The sequence below is a fragment of the Prunus avium genome, chromosome 8, assembly GCF_965620075.1.
Source record: "Prunus avium chromosome 8, drPruAviu1.hap1.1, whole genome shotgun sequence".
NCBI lineage: Eukaryota > Viridiplantae > Streptophyta > Magnoliopsida > Rosales > Rosaceae > Prunus > Prunus avium.
The window spans coordinates 2,076,080-2,090,584 of NC_142291.1; the positions used below are offsets into that span (position 1 = coordinate 2,076,080).

A 14,505-nucleotide genomic window follows, 5' to 3' on the forward strand; every position below is an offset into this window, starting at 1 on the left:
TGCCCAAAAACGACCGGTCGCTTTTACCTGACGACCGGTCGCTTTAGCACTGTTCATAGGTGATAAATGGGTGATAAAAGGGTGATAGAAAATGCTGTTTGTGTTTTTGTTTAGTTTTCTTGTGTTGTTTCATTTCTTTTACACTTCTTTACTCATTTTTAGTTTCCATTTTGCATTTGTGCATTTGTGGTGTGTCAATTAAGTGTTCTTTACGTACTCAAATTAGAACTTATAGGAAGCCGACAAGTTCTTCGTGGGATCGACCCCGTACTTACATAATCTATACTTCAATAGATTCGTGCACTTGCGGGTATTTTTAATTGGTTGTTTGCACATTAATTTGTGTCCTCTTAGGAATGCAACAATTGCCCCGATAATCATGGTGAGATCAGCTATGCTTTCCCTGCATATGGAGATAAATAACTGAGTAATTGGTCTAAACAAACTCTTGAAGTGCTTTTTTCGCACTTGACGTTTGAACTTGTTAAGTAGAGATGAGCACAGAGTCGCAAACCTTTTAGTGCCAATCTTCCAGAACATATATCCAAGCAGGAGGGCAGCGACCAAGGTAAAAAAGAACCTAACAAGGTTGTAATCAGGACTTCTCCAATAAGTCCACCACTGCTTCCACAGGCAAGATTTGAATTGCTCCCATGTTGACTGAGAATACTTAGTACGAAAATAGAGGTCTTTTGCTCCTGGTGGTGGTGTGCTTAACTCCTTTATTAAAGCTTTGTTTCTCCTGGTTATAGTCATAGATAGGAAATCACATTAGCTCAAAGCCAGCCAACCCTTTACATTACAAATTTTTAGTACTCCGGTAACTTTCTCTTTTCACTTACTGATGCAAAAAAGATGATTTGAAGTGTTGTGCAAAGTCAATTCCAAGTCGGAACTCGGTCACTACTGAGCTCACCTCTAGCATCCATGTGGCTGGATTATACCTCTCTTTAATTTTTGGCACTCCAGGAACTGCCTGCAACAGGTCATTGAGCATGGACTTGGATAATAATGCCTCGTTTACTTCCGTATAATATCAAGATAATGAAAAGTTCTAGGCAGGTAAGTACCTCAAAATATTTGATGATCTTGTGAGAATTGCGGCCCAATGGTCCTGAGTAGATCACTTGTCCTCCTCTCTTCACGAGTAGCAGCTCATCAAAGGCCTCGAAGATATCTATGCTAGGCTGATGAATTGTGCAGACAACTGTTCTCCCGGTGTCCACGGTATTTCTAACAGCCCTCATAACAATGGCAGCTGCCCTTGCATCAAGACCTGATGTGGGTTCATCCATGAAAATGATTGAGGGATTGGCAACAAGTTCGACTGCAATTGTTAACCTCTTTCTTTGTTCAGTGGACAACCCTGTAATTCCTGGAATCCCTACTAAAGCATCCTTTAGATTGTCTAGCTCGACCAATGCCATCACTTCTTCTAAAAAAGTCTGAAAAACATAATAGAACGTAGGTTTAAATTAAGATAATTGAGCTATGCATTGTTCACAAAAGTATTACAAGTCTTACCATCTTTTCCTCGTTGCTGACTTCTTTAGGGAGCCTAAGGAAAGCTGAGTAAATCAAAGATTCTTTGACAGTGACTTGCGGTGAATGGATATCATTTTGTTCACAGTAACCAGAAATTCTTGCAAAAGTTTCTTGTTTCTTAGGGAAGCCAGAAATTCTAATATCACCTTCAATGTGGCCACCTGTCTTTCTTCCTGCTAAGACATCCATCAAAGTCGTCTTCCCAGCCCCGCTGACTCCCATTAGAGCTGTCAAGACCCCGGGCCTAAATGCACCAGTTACTTCACAAAGTAGCTGAAGCCTGTCCTCTTTTACTCCTTCTTCTTTCATTTCCTGTCATAGTGAACAAAGTTAGCTGGGCAAGTAATGAAGGTAGATGATATAAGTTAGCTATAGATGTAGGACTAAAATCAATTATTTATTTATAAGCTATGTGCCATGGTAATTAATTGCACCAATAAAGTTTATGATCACAAGTTACAACTAAACACTTGAATGAATATGCTTGAAGGAAATGAGTGAAATAGGGAACAGTAAATATTACCGGGGGCATGTCCACAAAGTAATTTACACTATCGAAGGACATTGCAAGGGGAGTGAAAGGAAGAACCATTCCTCTCTTAGGGGCAACACCATTGGGTACTTCAAGAGTTGAATCAGGATTTCTACTTAGTCCATTGGCATTAGATCGACTGCTCATCCGCTGGATTTCCATTTCTCCTACAACATTTTTGGGTCCAATAAATTGCCAACATTGTTTTGTTTCTTACTTAAATTGTTTCCATCAAAAGAAGTTAATGATTGAGAAAATGAATCTTTCTTTGATTGGGGTCTTCTAAGTCTTGGTTCTTCCTTTGATTGGTCTGCTTCTATTTCCTCTGCTACTTCTTCAGATATTATGGCTTGTGGCTTTCCAAGAGCTAATTTATTAAAACAAGAACATGAGAAATCGTCACCAGAAAACAACAAATATAAGAATAAATTCCTTGTTAGACATTAAAAAACATTCATTCTTACGATTTAGGTACGTAAGTGTGAGGGTGTAAAGGATGTTGAACAGAACTGCAAACCCCAGAACAGCTGCAGAGCCAATCCAAAACCAGTTTTTGTCAGGGACAACATCAAATATCTCAAGCACTGCTACACCCAATGCGGTAGCATTATCTGAAGCCTGCAGCACAATGAAGCTCATTTCAGAAGTTATATTTTGTTAGCTTGCCATGATGTATGAAAAGATGAACTGAAGTATATCATACCATTTTGTTCATCCACCTCGGAGCAAACATTTCTTTTACAGTAATAGCATTGAAACAATATGTCATAGGTGAAACCCAGTAGCCCCACCGCCACCACTTCGGAATTTCACCTGTCACAAATTAATCACTCAATTTTGGTTGGTTTTTTTCTTTTCTTTTTATTACATTGCAAACTATGTTTAATATTCAGTTCCATACCAACCTCGAGGAATTATGAAACCCCCAAGCATTAAAACAATGAGCAGAACGAGAGACCCGCCGGTGTTGGCGATGATCGTGGTCCTGCAGACTCCAGCAATAAGCCAAAACATCCCTGAAGCCATCTGTTGCAGCAGAAATATCAGCAGTAGTTGCTGGAAAAACCTACAAATATTTTGATAGCTGCAATTAGTATCCTAACAAGTAACAACCATTGTAACAGTGTCTTAAGTGTGTGAAACATTCAACTCATGTATGCTAGTAAGCCAAAAAGGGTATATATAGAAACATGAGGTTACAAATGAAATTAAGAAGACAAATGTAATAATACCTGCTGGCTTCAGGTGCAAATCCGATGGTGTAATATGTAATGCCCACCCAAACAGTGGATTCAAAAAGAGATATAGGAATCCGGAGTAGGACAGATGGGAGAGTGAAAGCCCAAGCAGGTTGGAAAAGAAGGTCTCTATGCTTGTAAAATACAGGGAGTCTTGCAATGACCAATGTGAGCTCAGCATAACCACTGAACATGTTATGGATTATGGAATACAGAAGTGCACCAATATATAGTGCACCATCATCTTCATTTCTAGTGTGCATTTGCGTCCTCAAGAATAGGGTCGTGACTACAAATGCCGCTACAATGCTTTGGACCATCTTGAAAATGTAAACAAAAGAGTTCCTCTTTATAAGTAGCCATTCCTTGTCAAAAGAGGCCTTCAGAAATTCCATTCTGGGTAATGAATATCTTTTGACTACAAGGGCTGCTCCATGGCCTTGGGCCTTATTGAAAGGGATTGAGAGCTCATTCTCAAGACACATGCCGACATGGAATTGCTTGAATCGGTTTGCGAATTCAGTGACGGATATGTATTGGTATGGCTTGCTTCTGTCCCCCCAATATTGCTCTTGGTCTTTCCTTGAGGTAACCTGAAAAACTTGAACAAAGTTATGGTTTGTAAAATTGGCTTAGACAAAGGGGAAATGGCTAAAGCACACTAATGGCTTGCTGGGATGTAACTGGACTAGCAAAGGACCAAAGCATTTTAATGGGCTAGAAGATGTATCACAACCTACATACCATAGTAAAGTGAGACTGATCATAGTTTTACCTCTTGCAGGAAATCAGCAGTTCCCTTTCTCTCGGGGCATCGAAATCCACAGCTCTCAAAGAACTCCAATACGTGCTCACGTGGCCCCTGGTAGATGATCTTGCCCTCTGATAAGAGGATGATATCATCAAAGAGATCAAACGTCTCAGGAGCAGGTTGGAGTAGGGACATCAAGATTGTGGCCTCGGTAATGTGTACGATTTGCTGCAAGCACTTAACTATTTGATGTGTCGTGGAGCTATCAAGACCCGTTGATATCTCATCCATGAACAATGTTTTTGTAGGCCCAACAATCATCTCACCTATATTAGAGCATATTTATTGCACTTTGTCAACACATTATAAACATTGTTGTGCATTTGAAGTAATTTTGAAATATGAATTCATTCTAAAAAGTATTCCTAATTTGAGGATTAAGGTTGTTATTCAAAGTGTAACAAGCACAAGTACCTGTGGTAACTCGTTTTCTTTGCCCGCCAGATATCCCTCTCTGCATCTGATCTCCTACAAGGGTATCCTTGCATATATCAAGCCCCAACATCTGTTTCGTTTGATAAAAAAATATAATGATACGTTACATATAATGATTATACCAATTAGATAAAGTCACACTTCTTCACCATTTCAGTGGTTTCTGAGAATAAAAAAGACTTTCTAAGACCTTGTTTAAGTATATTTCTGTTTGAAAAATGGTTGTCACAGGCCAAAGTGCAAGGAAATAAAAGAGGCTAACCAGCAGTGAGTAAAGTTGGTGAAAAATTAGAAAGAAGAGTGATTTCATGTTGTTGGGATTTACTTACTCTGAGAGTATAGTCAGTAATGAGACTGCTCTCAACTCCTCCCTTTGAAGTAGCCTGAAAAAATAAACCAGAAATTCAGATATATATAAGCTTAAAAAATCAATGCATTGAAGGCAGGTTTAGTGAAATCGCATAAATATATACCTTAATGAAAAGGTCTACTTCTGGCTCTGGAAATATTCCTGCCTCCTTCTCTCTTCTAGCAAGCTCAGAAAGAAGTTCTATGGCCCATGCATAATTTTTGTTAAAATGCTACCAAATTCATTTCCAAAGTTACATATAAATGAAGAGAGTTACTTCAATAATGGATTATGATATGATTTGGTTTGGTTTAGTGGCAGTTACTTACCATATCTCGTCCCAACCCCTTGGCACCTTGCCGAAAAGTCTAGAGTTTCTTTGACTGTCAATTCTCCCATATGAACATCATTTTGGCTAATATATGCAGATGTCTTCTGTGGCACAAATTCATTCAGCCTATATCCATTGTAAGTGATTTCTCCTCTAACCTGTTCCACAGATCTCATGGCTAATTAAAGACTCAGATTGAAAAATTGTTTGAAAATGTTTTTATATTATAGAATAACAGGTCAAGCTAATGATAAATAAATTAGTTCAAATAACACGGTGGAGCTGAGGACTGACCTTCAAGCTTGGGTCCAACTTCCCAGCTAATGCCAGCAAAACGGTTGTTTTCCCTGAAGATGGGGGGCCTAATAGAAGGGTCATCCTACAACAAAACATGAATAAAGATTATCCAAAATGACAAATTATTGGCCAAAATTCGAAAATTATGACAACAAAATGTTATGGTAACTCTCAGTCGGTACTCGGTTACCAACCAAACTGAAACCACCAGTAGTAACTTCAATTATGCACTGATTAGGATCATGTAATGAATAATTTGTACACACATTTTTTTTTTTCCAATAGTTTCTAGGAATAATGAAAGCAAGTAACTATTTAGTGAAATTGAATTTTAAACCCAACCCCTAGCAACCTAAAAGCTGCTATCATATGATGTACCTTACCTTGATGGTTTGATAATGCCAGAGGCATCCTTGAGAATTGTTAGATTTGTTCTCTTAGCCATTTTGATCCCTATTAAACCAAGAGTTGATTCTGCGATGTTCCGAGTCACATTTGGGAGGGTGGGAATAGCTCTGGTGCCAACATGGCAATTGGCTTCCACTGTCAAATGCTCAAACCTAACTTCCACTGTGGGAAGTTTGATCCCAACCCTGAAATCAATTACAACATGAGCAAATAAATAAATTATTAATTCCATGCACTTTTTACGCAAAAGTTTATTAGGGTAAAGGGAAAACACATGTCGAATTTTTTTAACAAAATTAAGTCGTTGTTCTAGTAAGCTAGAGGCCTAAAATCGCGAAAAGTTAGAAATTACACGTACCAAAGTAGAACTTCGGCCAAACCACAGAGACCAAAAACTATCATTTGGCCGAAATGAACAATATTTCCACATGTTCCATGTCTATTGGATGGTACACCAGCCACGGGGTGTACCCGAACATGCAAAAATTACTATGACAATAATCTTTTAGCCGCCTAAAAAGATTGTAACAAAACCTAAAATATTCAGTTTAGAACAAGAACAAGAACTTAAGAGAGACAGAACAAGAACTTACTTATCAATTCTACTTCTGAACATTTTCAAGAACCTCTCATTATCTTCTTCTGCAACCTTAAAAGTGGTGTCAATAAATGTTTGACGGTCGGCTATGTTGAGCTTCAGAACGTTCACTTCCTTGTGTATGACTTTGTTGGTCTTGTTTCCTTGAGCATCATCATCATCGGTTTCGACGAAGGACTTGATGATGCTTGTTCTTAACCGATTATATGTTGGCAATTTCTCAATGGCTGCCCATATCAGAGCTTCTTCGTCTTCATCCATTCGAATGTTTCGTCGAGAGGGCGTGGTGCTTAAAAACACATCCTCCATGCTCACCCCCCTGCTTTCTGCTTCTTCTTCTGCTCAAGCTATGGTAGATTTCTGTTGAAGAACCTTTGGCTTTCTCTATTCCTTCTATTTTATTTCTTTTTTTAATTTCCTTGCCTGAAACCAAATAAATATAGAGGAAATGGAACTTGCCCAGATCATAAATTAAGAAACTTGATGGCTAGATTGCTCCAATTTTTGAAAAAATAATTGAAATATATGTTCAAAAAACTGAGGTTGATGTAAGTGGTGAATTAAATTGGCTATAGAAATACAGCATTTCAATTGAAATGAGACCACTTACTGGTTTTCTGCACTTTGTCAGTTCAAATTCTTGGAAATTAAAATATCTCAGTTTTGCCGGTGATGCAGAGGACTGGTGCAATGCAATGCAATGCAAGACCATCTGCTCTGCTCTGCTTGGAAAAGTTTGTGCCTATTTAAACATGCACAAGAGAAGAGAGCAACAATTTTCAATTTGATTATTTTCTTTTAATTTAAGAGACTGTTGGCATAATTTCTGGACTGCCTCAAAAGTATTCAAATTACATAAGAAGTTGTGCACTGCAATTCCACTTGGTGGCTTCCATTGGCTTGTCCATGTATATATATTAAAGGCTTTTATGTTGCACTGCATGGTTGCAATGTGTCAAAATTACATATTCCATGTCACATTACAAATCCATCCTTTCAAGTTTCATACATGATTCAATGCATTTTGCATCACCAGATTTGCGACCAATTAATTTTTTTTTTTTTAAACATGAAACAAATTTACAAAGAAAATCTTCGGGGGATCTTATAACCATAGATATCAAAACTAGTTCCATGTATAACAGAAAAAAGAAAAATACAAAACCAAATTAGAAGGATTTGAATAAACATATCCCATCTTTGCTAAATTAGTAGCTACCATATTAGCTACAAAATCAAGTGACGAAATCTTCTTCTTTATTTGTTAAGGTCTTGTAATTTCTTTCCTTTTGTTTTGAATTTATTTCTTTCTTCATATTGTGAATGTTGTAGAATTTTTTTCCTTTTTCAACTTTGAGATATTTTCTTTGTCCAAAAAAAAAAAACTTCGAGATATTTTTATCTTTTGAATTGTTTTTTTTTTTTATACATTAAAACGCATTTGACATTGGCACATGAATACTTGATTCTTAGCTCACATATTAGTTGTAGGTAATCTGCATGACAATATTGCAGAAAGTTTTGGTGACTTTGAACTCTACACAAACATTGTTTAATTTGATTGCAACACTTTGTCACCTCTTCATCAACTTTTCATATATGTGTTTGCAATGTGTAGTTTTGGCTGGTAAACAAGAAAGTCATCTACACAAAGTCATCAGGCTTTACCAAATCTTTATTATTCAGTGGACCCCAAGGGTCTCAATTTATATTTGTTGAATTCCATGTCACTTGCAATTGAATTGTGTTGTGTTGTGTGTGGGAATATTTTTGGTAATTTGAGAATTTATTTTATTTTATTTACATGTATTATGACTAGATCTGCATGACCCAAAATGCTGGTCAACAAAAGTCATCGTCATCATAAAAGGCATCTTTAATTCCCAAGGGGAACAATTCAATTTAGAGGCCTAGATAGTTTCCTCATTATTTAGGTTGCCATTAATCTTCTTTTATTTCAATTATTGTCCGTAATCTTTGATTTGATTTGATCATTAGATAAATGGTTAGAGCATCTCCAACAGTAGTTAGGGCTGGGCATCTAAACCGAAATACCAAAACCATACCCGAACCATACCGTACCATACCGATTTCATACCGTTTCATTCGGCATGAGGAGATATTCGGTGCGATACCGTACCGTACCATGAGAGTATGGTATGGTAGTGGTACCAAGTATTTGGTACCGGTCAATATCGTACCGTACCGAAGTTCAATACCATATCGTACCGAAGTATAATTTTTATTTTTAAAGTGTTGTGAAAACTAGAGAGAACTTGTTCTCATCAAGATAAGAACAAGAATCTGTATGTAAAAATAAACCAAGCATGCAACTTTTGCTTTGTTACTATTTTAATAGTTTCCATTCTCAGCTTTGTTAAAAATTGACTGAGCTTTGTTATTGGGTGTGAGGGTCTTTTCGTTCCAGCAGCCTGACGAATGGGCTGGGCTGCCGTAAGGAGCGAAAATGGGTGAAATTACCCCCTGTGTCTGAGTTCAAAGATCAAGCCCCAAGAATGGTTCGAAAGGACAGTGAAGCCTTAGGAAACACCCCGGTTACCTTCACCAACAAAAACAACGTCAGCTTACAGATAGATTTTTAACTTGGCATGAGAAGCTTGTGGCATGGGAGCAAAACCATCATGAGTTTAGCATAAACAGAGAAAGGGCTGTGAATTCCTATGAGAAACAAGGGTTCTAAGGAAAGGGAAGTGATTCTAAGAAGGTTGGCTAAGGGGGGAGAGAGATGGGAAGGAACGATGGGTGGTTTAAGTAATTTCCAGCAGCTTGACGAAAAGTCTATCAAGATCTGGAATAACTTGCCAGAAGAGGGAAAATGAGGGAGAAGGGTGAATAGAGCACAAATTTGTTGGGTTTTGCAGGTGAGAGAGGAAGCTTGCTCTCCAAATGTGGATTGGATTTTTGTTGGGTAGAAGAGGCCTCATTTTATAGTCGCTGGGAGCTATCTTTTCCCAAGAAACCCTAATGATTTCTATCCAATTTGGCCAAGCTTTTTCCTTCATTTCTCCTCCCTACCGTTGACTTATCCTATCCTGGTAAAAATTCCCTCTGCCCAATCTCACGAAATCAGGGATTTTTGGGAGCTTAATGCTCTTCCTGCAGCTGCCTCAGTGGAGAACTCCCATTTTCAGCTATCTTTCTTCCTTCTTTTCTCCCCTTTTCCATGGCTAGATCTGATGGAGGGAAAAGAAATGGGTAGGTACACTGGTCTGAAGGGTGCCTTGGCTCCTAGCAACCTATGCACGCTAATACCCCATGGTTCTTTGTGTGCTCCACCTTGATGTTCGTTATTTGCCCATGTGCTGGAGCCTCCCAGCAGCTCACACCTATGGATAGCTTTGGTTTTGTCTCCAGCCATGTGTTGGAGGCTTGTAGATATTTTCTTGGTTTGCTAGGGCTTTCTTAAGGTGATAGGTAAGCCTACTAAGGGAATGGGCTAATCTTTTCAAGTGATGGGCTATTTTATTAAGGTGATGGGCTAATTTTTCTAGAGTATTGGGCTTCATTTTTCTCTCTTTTTTATGCTTACCCACATATTTGGGCTCAAGAGATGGGCTTGAGTTTTGGGCTCCCAAGAAACCCGAAACTTCCATTTCTCGGCTCATCAATGGGCCTAATGAAAGCTCGTTACCATCCATACCACAACCCACTCAGCAAGCCCCAGGTATTTGCGTGGCTTGGGCCCACTTAAGCTTATGTGTGGCTAGATGTAAAATAATGATCTTCCGCTTGGTATGGCATGTTGATTGGCGTGCTCGAATTTTATCCCCTTTAAAAAGGGACATTAGGCTCGACATGATAATTAGCATGGGCTCGTAGAGCTAGTTCATTTTATAGGCTCATCTCAATTCTTAGCGTGATAGATTATTTATTTGGCATGACACGTGGATTGTGGCTCGTGCGAGCGTGTATGACGAACTCTTGCATGCTCCAAACCGAGTCTTTTCTTAATAAGGTGTTGTACTGGGCTGAGAATTTATTCGGGCCCAACTGTGGATTTTTTGGACCTCAACATTGGGTATGGAGTTGCATAGGACTCGAAGATTCTCCTTCACATACAAAATCTGCATTTTTTTTGTTAATTACATCATGAATTGGTGCCTGATGTTTTTATTGGTTGCTGCTCTATTTTTATTGGTTGCTGCTGCTATATTTTTATCCATCTCAATGGCCACCTGAGCTAAATTGGTTGCTGCTCTGTGAGGTTTTTATAAATTGGTGCCTGTTGTGGTATATGCATGTGAACCAGAAGCTTTATCTTGGGGTTTATTTTGATTTTTGTTAATTCTTTGTTATTATTGTTTGGATTGTGTTTGTAATTTTGTAAGCCATAAGGCATAATTATCACTTATTTCGGTTTGTAAGCCATAAGGCATGAGTTTTAACCATTTGGATTTGGTTTATTTGGATATTGAATCTGTTGAGGGATATTGATTTGGTGGATTTGGATATTGAATCTGTTGATGGATATTGATTTGGTTTTATTAGGATTTGGATATTGAATTTGTTGAATATTTGAATCTGTAACTTAGGCATCACATATTTTGGTGAATGAATAGGTCATTGAATATTGAATTGGTTCATTTTTGAGTTGTGTTATTTTGATACTGAAATGGTACCGTACCATACCGATACCGATTTGGTACGGTATGGTACGATACCAACTTTGGCAAACTATAATCCCATACCGAACTATACCGGTTTTAATTTCTGGTATTGGTAGCGGTACGAGCCCAATACCGTACTGTGCCCACCCCTAACAGTAGTAGCAAATTAAACTCTTTAAATTAAAGCTTATTGAATTATGTGGCAATTTGAAAAGATTTATTTGCTACTTGAATAATTTTTGCTCCAACAGACTCTTAAGCAAAATGTCACCTTAAGTTTTCAAAATCCATGATTTCTCATCTAACCTTAACGTCATCCAATTTTCCATCCATTTTCAAGGGTATTTTAGTCTTTTCAATATGTAAACCTTTGTGAAGCTTCCATTTCAAAATAAATAAATAAATAAAGGGACAGAAGTCAAGAACAGTACTTTTACGCCCTAAACAACAGTTAGACTTTAGAGTTTCGATTTTTTTTAAAGGCATATATGGGAGTTGTCAGAGACATTGGGATTGATCGTGACTCTACGCTATAAAGTCATTGGGTACCCTCCAAACTACAGTAAAGCTTTGCTTTCTACTTGGGCATCTCTGAAGTTTTGCTTTTTATATGACAATGAGAGATTTGATTCATGTGATCCTTTTTTCTTTCTTTATGTTCTTTTGCTTTGTTTTTGTGCTTTGTGTTAGCGTGTATTGTCCTTTTGCAAGTCAATTACTTTGTTGTGTGGGGATGTGTCGGTTGCAACTATTATATTTTATATAAATGTTAATTTGTGTGTTTGTGTAGGTGACTGTGATTTATTTACCATGGAAATTCACCATGGGGTTCACTTTATAGCGCGATGTGATGGGAACTTGAAGTATGTTGCTAGGCATGTGGCTTTGTAAGATCCCACATCGACCAACGGAGAGGGGGTGATGTGCCTTATATGTACACACCCGCATCCATCTAGCACGAGGCCTTTTGGGAGCTCACTGGCTTTGGAGTCATGGGAACTCCGAAGTTAAGCAAGTTGGGGGCTAGAGTAATCACAGGGTGGGTGACCCACTGGGAAGTTGCTCGTGAGCTCCCAGAAACAAAACCGTGAGGGCAGAGAGGGGGGCCCAAAGCGGACAATATCGTGCTACGGCGGAGCCGATCCCGAGATTTGACAATTTAGTATCAGAGCCACTCTGCCGTGTGGTGCGAGTGTGGACGAGGACGTCGGGCCTCTAAGGGGGGTGGATTGTAAGATCCCACATCAACCAACGGAGAGGGGGTGATGTGCCTTAGAGCATCTCCAAGGGAGATGTCAAATACCAAACATCAAATTTAAATTTGATGGCTGATGTGGCAATTTGACATCTTAGAGCATCTCCAAGGGAGATGTCAAAAATAACAGCTGAACCTCCAACCTTTATTCCACATCAGCTTTGACAATTCGGTTGGAGTGATGTGAGATGTTATTTCTAGCCGTTAAATGTCTATGTGGCACTTTTGACACATCGGTTGGAGATGCTCTTATATGTACACACCCGCATCCATCTAGCACGCGGCCTTTTGGGAGCTCACTGACTTCGGAGTCATGGGAACTCCGAAGTTAAGCGAGTTGGGGGCTAGAGCAATCCCAGGATTTGTGACCCACTGGGAAGTTGCTCGTGAGCTCCTAGAAACAAAACCGTGAGGGCAGAGAGGGGGGCCCAAAGCGGACAATATCGTGCTACGGCGGAGCCGATCCCGGGATGTGACAGGCTTGGTATGATAATTTAAATTAAGATTTGATGTCAAAATGGGATATTGGGGATTGTGCTGAGAGTTTAGGGTACAACAAGACGTCAACATATTATTATAGATAGCCAAATGTAGGGGAATGTAGGAAATTGAAGAATGACTCTGATTTTTGGGCTTTAGTTAATATATTGCCCCCAAATAGAGTGGCAATTGTGTACATAGTTGATGACAACTTTGTCCCAAATATTGAGAGTCAAGTTGCAATCAATAATTGTGTGCAGCCAAGCCTTAGTCAAGAAGAACCAAAAGTTGGTGAAGGTGTGGATGTTGAGAACCTAGTTAATATGGACCTAGAGAACCTAATTGATGTAGGTGTAGAAGATGAGGATTCTAAATATGAAGATTTTGACTATGAGCAAAGTCATGCTGGGGCTGATAATCTTTTTTATGACATTGTAGAGAAATGTGCCAATGAAAGAGGCAATGTCAATGTTTCAAGTAGTGTTGTAGCCTTCCCAAATTTGGAGTTTGGGGATGTTGAAACAGAGTCTGAAAATTCAGAAGAATTTAAGAGTGGTGATGAAGAAGATTTTGAGGGTGAAGAAAATGGTGGTAAACGAAAGAGGAAGTTGCCTAACTTAAGCAAATACTTGTTGGAATTTTTAAAAGGTTTTATAAATTTAACCATTTTATTTATTTTTTTGTTTTATTTTATTTATTGTGAGGGTTATATATATTTAATTTTTTTAGGTTTTATTTCTATATTGAATGCCTTAATTTTGTGGTTTGTGAACTTTTCTGGTTGGTGAAGGTTACACGTTATTGGATGCCTATAAAAGGCCACTCCTCCTTCACATTTGAAACAACCACAATACACCATCAGAATATCACATACCACAATCACCACCACAAACTAATTCTCTCATTTTCTACTTTTATATATATTCTCTACTTTATATTATTATTTTGGCAATAGTTCTGTGACTTGGATACCTATATCCGTCTATGAACGTGCTCATAGAGGATCTTGAGTTTGTGTACAAGATGTCGTATCTTGGAGTCTTGTAGACCGCCAGTACCTACACGTAGGGAGGCTACAAAGGCTTTAGGACAACGTCTTTGACTTGCTTCACCATACCAAACTCACCTTCTTACTTATTATTTATTTTGCTTTTACTTATCTATTAATTTGTTTTCTTCAATTTTATTGTACTTTAAAAGCTTTCCAATTTGTTTATATGTTATTTATAATAATGTTTTTGTATTTGGCTTTACGGAAAGAGGAAAACTTTATTTTTTATAACACTTTGGGAAGCAGCAAAAGCAGCCACCATTCTTGGGCAACATCACAAGTCCACTTATCTACAATATCTCTCATTCTTGCCATTCTCACGATCAGATATGTCCTAATCCTCTCCATCATAGTCAATATTGGTTTATTTCTTGCACTTAATATTACACTATTAAAAGACTCACACAGATTGTTGATGTGGTCCTAAAATGGGATCTACTCTAATGCTTTGCAGGCTTGTCATCAAACCATCCTACTACGCTTCCATCTTCAATTTCCATCCTATCCATCTTAAGGTGACATTTCGCTTAAATTTTTCTTTAAGGTG

General features: G+C 38.3%; 1 pseudogene across 1 annotated transcript; it reads right to left on the bottom strand.

Annotated features, from left to right (window-relative positions):
* Positions 1-222: 222 nt before the first annotated feature.
* On the bottom strand, positions 223-7,308 carry LOC110773420 (ABC transporter G family member 36-like; annotated as a pseudogene). The gene is made up of 19 exons (XR_015826250.1): positions 7,155-7,308; positions 6,540-6,967; positions 5,922-6,131; positions 5,536-5,620; positions 5,240-5,399; positions 5,035-5,111; positions 4,891-4,944; positions 4,541-4,631; positions 4,091-4,392; positions 3,310-3,908; positions 2,983-3,143; positions 2,781-2,890; positions 2,542-2,695; positions 2,069-2,444; positions 1,525-1,857; positions 1,071-1,445; positions 843-976; positions 515-742; positions 223-403 (listed from the first exon to the last, which is right to left on the bottom strand). The product of XR_015826250.1 is annotated as an ABC transporter G family member 36-like (transcript).
* Positions 7,309-14,505: the final 7,197 nt, after the last annotated feature.